Source organism: Anopheles aquasalis, chromosome 2 (assembly GCF_943734665.1).
Source record: "Anopheles aquasalis chromosome 2, idAnoAquaMG_Q_19, whole genome shotgun sequence".
NCBI lineage: Eukaryota > Metazoa > Arthropoda > Insecta > Diptera > Culicidae > Anopheles > Anopheles aquasalis.
The window spans coordinates 22,498,336-22,507,500 of record NC_064877.1 but is presented as its reverse complement, the minus strand read 5'-3'; the positions used below and the strand labels follow the sequence as shown (position 1 = coordinate 22,507,500).

At 51.1% G+C, this 9,165-nt stretch overlaps 1 protein-coding gene across 3 annotated transcripts in view; it reads right to left on the bottom strand.

The window, feature by feature from the left end:
• Window positions 1–8,384, bottom strand: part of LOC126570386 (uncharacterized) — a 58,338-nt gene extending 49,954 nt beyond the window's left edge. For 2 of the 3 annotated variants that reach the window (XM_050228117.1, XM_050228119.1), the window contains exon 1: window positions 8,234–8,384. The gene's annotated coding sequence lies outside the window, so the exon portion shown is untranslated. Of the gene's footprint in view, window positions 1–8,181; window positions 8,212–8,233 lie in introns of those variants that run through there. The other variant, XM_050228118.1, reaches the window with a different exon arrangement.
• Between the last annotated feature and the right edge of the window lie 781 nt (window positions 8,385–9,165).

Sequence of the window (9,165 nt, the reverse complement as noted above, 5' to 3'; positions counted from 1 at the left end):
GCTAAACACAATCCCCATCACATTAGCTTCCGCGCGAACGGTTGTCGCGTGTTGGTCGCATCCCATCGCACGTCGCTCGAGCGACATTCCCGTCTCGACGACGATCATAATTTGCATAGCCGTTGGCGTGTTCTAGCGACGCTTTTCGTCATTCCCGTGTCGAGTTGGTTCGCAAGACACGAAACTCGCAATGTTTCAATGTTCATCCAAATTCGGATGAAGTTTCCCCGCGAGCGTGGTGCCACCACCGGGAAAAGACCGAAGGAAGAATTTCATCCATCTCAGCCATCCAACAGCAGACAGCTGCTTATTGAGCTTATCGATGGAAAAAGGGGTTCCGGACCACCGAAACGTACGCCTTTCACGTTGAGCACTTCAATCCCGCGCTTCTCCTGCCCACGTAATCCCGGAGGACCTGAGGGCGAACGCTCCTCGAACAGTACAAAGGCGAACGAAAGGATGTCTTCTATGACAAATGGAAACGAAAACAGGCGTTCGCCCGGAGCGCTCGTTCGACAACAATTTCGATGACGGCCCGGAGATCCACAGCACGCCCCGAGTGGAATCAATTTTGCGCGTGGCATGCTTTCCCTACGCGCTCGAGGGATCTCGTAAGCTTCGCATTTGAGAGAGAAGCTGGAAAAATCACCAGGCAGATACGCAGATTTAAGGACGTCATTCGGGTGGAAGTATCTGCCGATAACCAACCACACCATCAAGCCACACAGTACACCTCAGCTTTTGTAGCTTTCCGATGAAAGGAAATACTTTGTCAAGGCGCTGTATGGGAACTTCCGATAGACCACCAAAAACCCGGGGAGTTTCAAGACGACATTTTCCTCTTCCGACGAAGCAACAGTCGAGGAATGTAACGGAATTAGCAACAATGCCTGGTACTGGGCCTTCGAGCAGAGGAAGCGTTACTTATAAATCGTACCAAGCATCGTTCGAACAAGACATTATACATTGTAAAGCTTGTAGTAGCATCGAATACACACATAGATACACACTCCTACGATTACACAAGCTCTTGGCATAAACAACGCAAATCGTGAATCTCCTCCTGAAGCCGTAGAGCAACCGTAGCAGGCTGGGCTGCTTTCCATACCAACGCCGAAGATCATCGTTCTACATCGTGCATCCTTTTGACGAGGCGAAAGCGATTGATTGCGAAATGATTGGAATCGGCCACAGACAGACAGACACGTAGCCGATTTCGTGTGGGCTGCGAAACAAATACTTTCCTCCCACTGGATGGCACAGCGAAGCCACCTACGCACTTCAAGCGGTTCCAAGAGAGCAACAGAACAAAAAAATCCGATCATTTTACTGAGAAACTCGTGAAAGAAATTCCATTTTCACTCGCCAATCAACTGCTGCACAAGTTGAGCGCGATTGTCCGTGTGGTCATGATTGCGTGACAACATCATCGTTGACACCTCAAAGCTGCCCTCAAATAACCAATAATGTCGCGAGACATGATGACTTCGTTTGACCTCACTAACCCCCGAGAAAAAAAGGCGTTGGAAAGGGAAAAACTTTGCTCGAAAGTTCCCAAGAACCTCAACTCGATCGTCCGTAACGTCCAGCCAGTAAACTCACACGACATCATTATCGTGCTGGAAATGACTGTTTCAAACGGACATAACGGAGTTCAGGACAATAATCTTGTTTTAGCGGGATCGCGCGCCGTTCACTGGCCACTGGTCACTGCCAGGCTTCACGCTCTCGATGACGTTTTAACTAACTGAATCCAGTCAAGCGCAGAGAATCCATCGCATAAACAAATGCTAATGGCCATTTAGTTACGCTTTAAACACGCTTTTCCACGACTCGAACTGCCCTAACGGTGCACTCTCTGCTTCTTCCGCTTCCTTGTGCTGCTTTTTCGCGACTGATTCGCGAGAACAGAACGCACGGTGCTCCAGTTCGCCGTTGCAATCGAACCTGGTAGTGGTGGTGGTGGCTGCTGTGGCTTCACTGAACCTTTTCCAATTCTATTTACGTTTTTATTTGCCTGCCATTTCCAGGCGACCCACTTATATCCCCATCACGGGCCTTTTGCGAGCCACTAGCCACGGTTGGTAGCTGGCTGGCTGGCTCGCTGGCTGGCTGGCCGGCCGGTTCTTTCGAGCTCAAAAACAACCCCTGCCTCCGAAGGAGGAGGAAATCTTACGCTGAAAGCTTTTCTATCCAGATTTTCCCTTTTTTTAATCGAGAGACCAAAAACCACCTCTCACTATACATTGACCTTTTTTGGAGAATCGAACGACTCACTGGGACTGGGACTGTTTGGATTTTTAGCTCCTAGAAGATCTCGATCCGAGCTGCCCATGCTTGTGAAATGAGCTGAAAATGGTTCACTTTTTACGTTCCAATCTAAACACGGATTATGGTTCGTGTCGAATCGAGCGGTCGACCTGCTTCCAGGTAGAAAAACCCACAGGGAAACTTTCTTTTGATCTTGAGCTACCACGGCACCACAAACTAATCACTTAACTAAACAGTCCTCGGTATCCTGTCTCACCACCCCGCTACAGCCGACACTACCGCCATTCCAAAAAACCCTCCTCGAAGCGGCATTTCATCGTTTCGACGACAAATCTCGGATCAGGCTAATCAGGGCTGGAATCCATTAATTAGTAAACGAGAGCCAACCGTTTGGAGTATCTTATTATTCATAGCTCGCTCCTACGGGCCGCGTAAAGGGCACACGGCAGACACGATCGGCATGCTGGCGAATGAACCAACGGAACCAACCACCACCACCGCCGCCGATCCATTCGCTCGCATTAAACTTAAACGAGTGCCCGGGGTCATTTTACAGCTAAATTTTGAATGACTTGCTTACATTGTAAATTGGGCACTGTGCCAGCGTCAATCGTTGTCGTGTCTGTTGTGCCACTTTGAACACAAGAAGTGTCCTTGAGCGCGTCGCTCAAACTTTGAGCTCGAAACATTTTCCGGAATCGAGCCCGTTAATTAGGGGAACATTTTTATAACTCCTTAAGTCTCTTCCTTCCTTCCGCGCTCACTGTCTCACTCCAATCGAGTTCTGAATGCTGAGAAGGACTGTGTCAAGCACGCACTTCACGAGCTGAAGTGGTCTAACCAGCTGCTCGCCCTGTAAATGGTATGCCAAATGCAGTCCCACCGAGTGCTGACAGGTTGAATTAGTTTGAAGCACCACTTCATGCTTTAACGATCGCTGCCCAAGATAAGGCACTCGTCAGCACCCGTTCGCTGGCGACCAATTTAAGGATTTAATTTCAATTAATGCTTTCAACGGAGAGCTCACGGAAAAGGGATGGATACGATCTGTTTTGAGCTTCTAGATCGAACACAGATGGTCCACTTTTCGTCGTTGTCGTTGTCTTTATCCTCCTTATGGTTTCGCCTCAAAATCGATGGAGGCGCGTCGTAATATCGCCATTGCGCGCAGCGAATGAGGCATTAAATTCATAATCTTTCCCCCGGGTGGGCGCGCACAGCGAGCGAGTGAATCAATGATCGCATTACGAGCAGTAAAGCTCATCCCTGTACTACCATCCATTCCGTAAGCCAATGCCTGCCAACAACAGCATCGTTGGCGAACACACACGTACACACAATAAGCCAATCATAAAACTAATCGAACACCGGCAACTTCCGTTTCTCCTCTTTCTACTCCAGAAAAGCAACTCGACAACGGCCATCTTGCAGGGGATCTTAGCCAACGATGAGCTGTTCACGTCCTGTAGCGCTTGAGCTGGAGAGAAGGTACGATGGCTGCAGGATTTTCTCGCATTAAGCGCTAAGTAACCGATTCACTACGCACCAATGCCCAGCTGCATTGCTTCGCCAGGCTATGTTTCGTTCCTGCAAGAGCCTGCAAACGGTGCAACCAATGCAACCGAGCGGATCATTCGGTCTGGTTCTGGCACTGGCAGAACCATGCTGGTACCACCTTACGTAATGCCCCAAATTGCAATTTCCTGCAATCTTAGCCAACGTTTCCCTACCGCTAGTAGCCTTATCCCTGCTCCTCAATGACATAAGCACCATTCATACATTCATAGAGAGAGAGAGAGAGAGAGAGAGAGAGAGAGAGAGAGAAAGAAAACGAGAGAGAGAGAGAACGAGAGAGTGAGAGAAAATTCGACGAAGGAATCGACCAGCGGCAGTAGCAGTAGCACCAGTATAAGCATCTGCAGCACGGGCCACTGGCGCTGGCAATTGGGCTGCAACCGTGCACACGTGCTCACGGCTGGTGCATGCCCGGTGCAAAGGGCCGGCCAGCAGTATTGCAGTTTTTGCAGCTACCCCCAACGACCTCCTCCCTTGGAGGCGACGTATGTTCGTTTGGTGTATTGATTTTTGGCGTTCCCCTCCCTCCAACCAAACCACCAAACTCCAACCTACCTCCCGTCGCCCGTGATCGGTTGTGAATTAGTGCCCTGTAGCCTAGCTTCCTGCTGGTGCTACAGGCCTGCCATCGGATTGGCCTGCTCCACCGAAACTCCGGAACAAAAACCGAAACAAAACTGGGGAGGTGATGGTTTGTGGCAAGGCCTGGCAACATCATGTTTCCACTTCATCCCCGCAGTGGGAAGCGGCTGAGTGGCATCGTGGAATGTTCGCTGAACTTTCACGGTGCAGGGCGCCGGTTTCGGAATGGTGTCACGAGCGACGATTCGGCTTCGATCGATATTGGCCCATTGGCGGGCAAGGGCAAAGCCACGGAAGGGATGGCGCCCTGTGACCCCGGGCTGCCCTTGTGTCACTCCATCCATGCCCTTCTCCCTTTCCCTACCCGGTAGATGGAATGATAGTTTTAGCTTACTCCCGATGGTTTAGAGTTTGAGGAATGAAGTTTTTGGGCCGGTGGGGGTGTGGAAAACAACTATTTTGAATTAGGCATTAGGGTTGTCCGAAGTTCCAGATCACCCCCTCCTCCCGTCGGTCGGTGTGTTGCTGTGTTTCTGTGTGTGCGTGTTTGTGTGGCTAGTGAACGAACGGTTTTCGACAGTTTGAGCCATGCCAAAGTTCCTGGAAGGATTTCGGAGCCGTTGGTTAAGGAGTACAGCTTAGTCTCGACTAACCGTCAAGCGCACAGTTTCCTCCTCAGAGCCGTTGTTCTGGTACATGATGCGGGGTCCCTTGCCGATCCGTACCGACTTAAAATTTGTTCTAATACCCCGCTTCCCCTGAACGTAACATCATTTCAGCGGGGCTGAAAGCTTCATGGGCTAGAGTCCACCATTACAAACCCGCCGGCAACTAGCGGAAACAACCCAGAAGTGCTAATTGTAAACACCATAATGCCTAGATCAGCCGTATAGATGAGAGTTAAATTTAGAATTTCATTAATCGGTTCGCTCGATATCGCTCGTTTCGCTCGAAAACAACAAAATGGCAGCCACGTAATGGTAACGGTTGGGCTACGTGTAACGAAAACAAGCTTTCCAAGGGGTTGGGGAGTAGTGGATCGCCCTCTGGAAAAACTCCCGCCCGTTTGGTCACGCCACGCAAGTGTTTGTGTTGGCTCCAGCTCGTAATCCTTTTATGGATCATCAATTTCAATAAACTCTCAAACGCCTCGTCCTCCGTGGTCAAGGAAGGAAAATTGAAGCGGTGCGTTGTTCAAGGCCCACCGTTTGCTGGTTCGGGGGTTACTAGCATCCTCGGTTGTCGTAACGGTACAATCACTCCAACGCCGGGTGATTGCGTCTGTTTTGCGCTCCCATCTGATACAGCAGGATACTTGCAGAAGCCTCCAGCAACGACCAAAGAGTAGCATCCAAAGTGCACCGAGCTCTTGCGTCGCTTTCGATGGATTGCTTTCCTCTCAGGGTCTAGCCCTGGCCTTGCCAATAACGCCTAGGATGTACATTTTCCGGCCGATAGTCGGTACCGAGCGGTTACCCCGTCGAACATGCTACAATGCCATGTGGCTAACCTCGTTTACCATACGGCCCACTCCACTCCGTCCCAACCCTCTGGTACATGGCGCGGTGCGGTTATGGTGCAATGATTGATGGTAACATCGGCACGTCGATCGGCAGCATCGGCATGACGCGATGAGTTGCGCTCTCGAAGGGTGTTCCGAGTGCCAACCACCGGCTGGAGGACCGGCCACTGGTTCAAGTGCGCAGTGAAGCGAGAATGAAGGGTGCCGTATCGCTGTTCCCCGTTGCAACCAATCATCCATCCATCCATCCAGCCAGCCAGCCATCCATCCATCCATCGATGAACTAATTAGAAAATTCTTGAAAAGCCACCAGCCAGCCAGCCAGCCAGCCATCCAACCCAGCGCTATGCTTGCGGGCTTTTGAAAAGGCAGTAGGATGATACCCTACTTGCCAAGCATTGTGGAATACTATTACCTGTTTGGAGAGCTGGCGAGAGTGGCCACTACCAAAACGGGGGTTGGGAAGGATAACGGAGGGAGAGAAGGTAACTGAATCAATGGTTTCATGGGGCTTTATGAATATGTATCTATCCTATTCCCAGACAGAGAGAAGTAATCAATTTCCTCTTTGTTTTTTGCTATTTACTCCGCACAATGCAGGCTATTGTTCTAGATTAATACAGAAAACTTAATTTGAGCACGCATTATATGAAAGGGATCAAAAGGGACACCGTTGGAGCGAGGGTCGTCCAATTAAAATTAATTTTTAATACTACAACCGCCATTACTGTTCCTGCTTAACATTGTAAGCATATTCCCGCACCAACAACGAGGCTAAAGGTCACTCGCTGATTAAGGCGAAAAAAAAACGGTTAGTAGACTCCCGCCGTATTCGCTTTGTGGAGGGGGCGTCCGTCAGGGCTTCGTTCGTTATCGAGCAATTGATCAGCTGTGGTTAGAGGGGGGGGGCCAACGTGAACGCACCAGCCAACATCTGCATGCCTAGGTTAATCCTAAAAACTTCATCAAGATGAAATTGTTCCATAAACCGTTTGCCCTCCCGACCCGATAGATCGTCAACCCCGAAACTAATACGCCAAGCAAGAAATTAAACAAATCAAGTAGCGTACCGAGACCGGCGCTGGTGAAATCATTTTTGGGCTTCCGTTTTGGTTTTAACTACCGTGGCGCTCCTGCTCCGTTAGTCTTCGTTATCGGTTATCTTAATGTCTGTCCGCTCATCCAAAGGGATGTTTTTGGGAGGGTTGAAAAGGGGGATGAAACTTTGTTCCCGCCTGGTCCAACAGCAGCAGCAGAGCCAACGAAAGCAAAATAACCAAAAGTCTTTCGCAAACAATGGGGGACCATTGTTGCGAGCACCAGCACAGTGATGCCCAGCGCTGCCACAAGTTACGCCGAGCCGTTGGTAAAAAGTAAAGTAACATCAAGTCAAGCAGCAGCAGCAGCAGCAGCAATGACGAGGACACCCCGTAGTGCCGGAAAAGTGTCTTGGGAAAAAAGGGGAAGGAATGCCGATGAAATTTCGGAGCCAAATTCGGGCACAATTTACGAGCACTTTATTGGGGCCCAGCATGAAAGCACATCTTCTTCACACCACGGTTCCACCGGACTGCTCTTGACGTTACACTCCTCGCGGGCTAGGGTGCTGTCCTGCTGTGTGTTGGATGTTCTGTTTTTGCTCCGTCCACAGAGCCCCCGCCTGTTTGTCTAACCGTTTTGCTCACGCTACTTTGCACCGAGGAGAGAGGCGGTTGTCTGACTCGCTGGTGGCACCACATAGTTCCGCATAGCAGAGGACTCTAACGAGATCGTAGGGTCCGGTCTAGGCATAGACCATCATCAAATGACAGATCAGCAGTAGCACCAGCAGCAGCAGCACCAGCTGTAGCAAGCTGAACGACAACGACGCGATGGCGACAATTCGCTTGCACGCGATGGAAGCAAATCAAGGCATCACACTGGCCATACGGACACACAGACGGCGAATACACACGAGCGAATTGAATTATCGTCAAGCGAAACCCGTTCAGCGTACGCTGAGGTCCACACGCCTCCACGGCACTGCACTCACGTAATTGGTTTTGCTGCGTAACCAACGGTTACTATTACTCACTATCGGCACTTGCAATACTACTACTACTACTACTACTACTACTATTGCGAATAATGGTGGTTGGACCCACGGAGTAGGCTGTGCAGCAGTCCGGACCACGCGGAATCGCGAAAAACTCTCCTTTCCTCCAATCCCCTGCTCCAATGCTCTGACTGACCTACTCGGCTGCTCGGCCACCCGATTCCAACCACACACAAACACACACTCACTTCAACACGCGGATATGTCACGGAACGGTTCGCCAGACATCCCCGGAGGACCAGTTCGTCTCCCGAAAGTGTGCCACTGGGACTGTGCAAAGAGTCCCAGAGTCGTGCAGCGCAGCCCAGCAGTCTGCGGCTGGATGGGCCCGGAACTGGGAATGCGAACGCGAACGAGTGGCAAAATGGCAACCACCGTACCGCGGCACTGCAACTGACCGACTAAAGGATATCAGCAAACGACCCTGCTGGCGAGCAACACTGCCACGCGAGGCTTCATCTGCGTGCTCGTGAACCGACGAATGAACCAACCAGGATCCGTCCAACCACGCACACACCCGCACACACGATACAGAGATACTGTCCGTGTTCGTGCGCACCTTCGTTTCCGGTGACCACTTAGCACGTGTCCCGAATCCTGTGCCATCCTCTGGATATCCCGTTCCGCTTCCAGGTGCTCCATCAGGTCACAGCTGTCATTGCAAGCAGGTTGCTCCATGACAGTGGGGGGGGGGGGGGGCGCTTGCGCATTCCCGACCACGAGCCCGATGGGTGTCCGCGGCCACGAAAGGGAATCCCCAAGCACGGAATTCAAACAGTGGTCCTTTTGGTGGATCGGTTCGGTCACGGAAGGTAGCGGACCGTACACCGAACTCGGTCCGGTTTGCCGGTTTGCCTTCCATCCGGTGTGACCTGCTGTGTGTTCGTGGTGAACTCCGATTTTCCGAGGAGTTCGTCTGGGAACGCCGAATTCATCGTGCTCCTTGACTCGCTCCCTGGTCCCGCTTTCTGTTGGTGCTGATCCCTGGAGCGTTTGCCACGAAGTTCAGCTACCCCCGGGGACTGGATGTAAATGAGGTTAGAAACGTGATTTTCATTAATCCGTCCCGACTCATCGATGAACACAAGCGTCAGTGCATGGCGCTGGTGCTTAAAGTCGG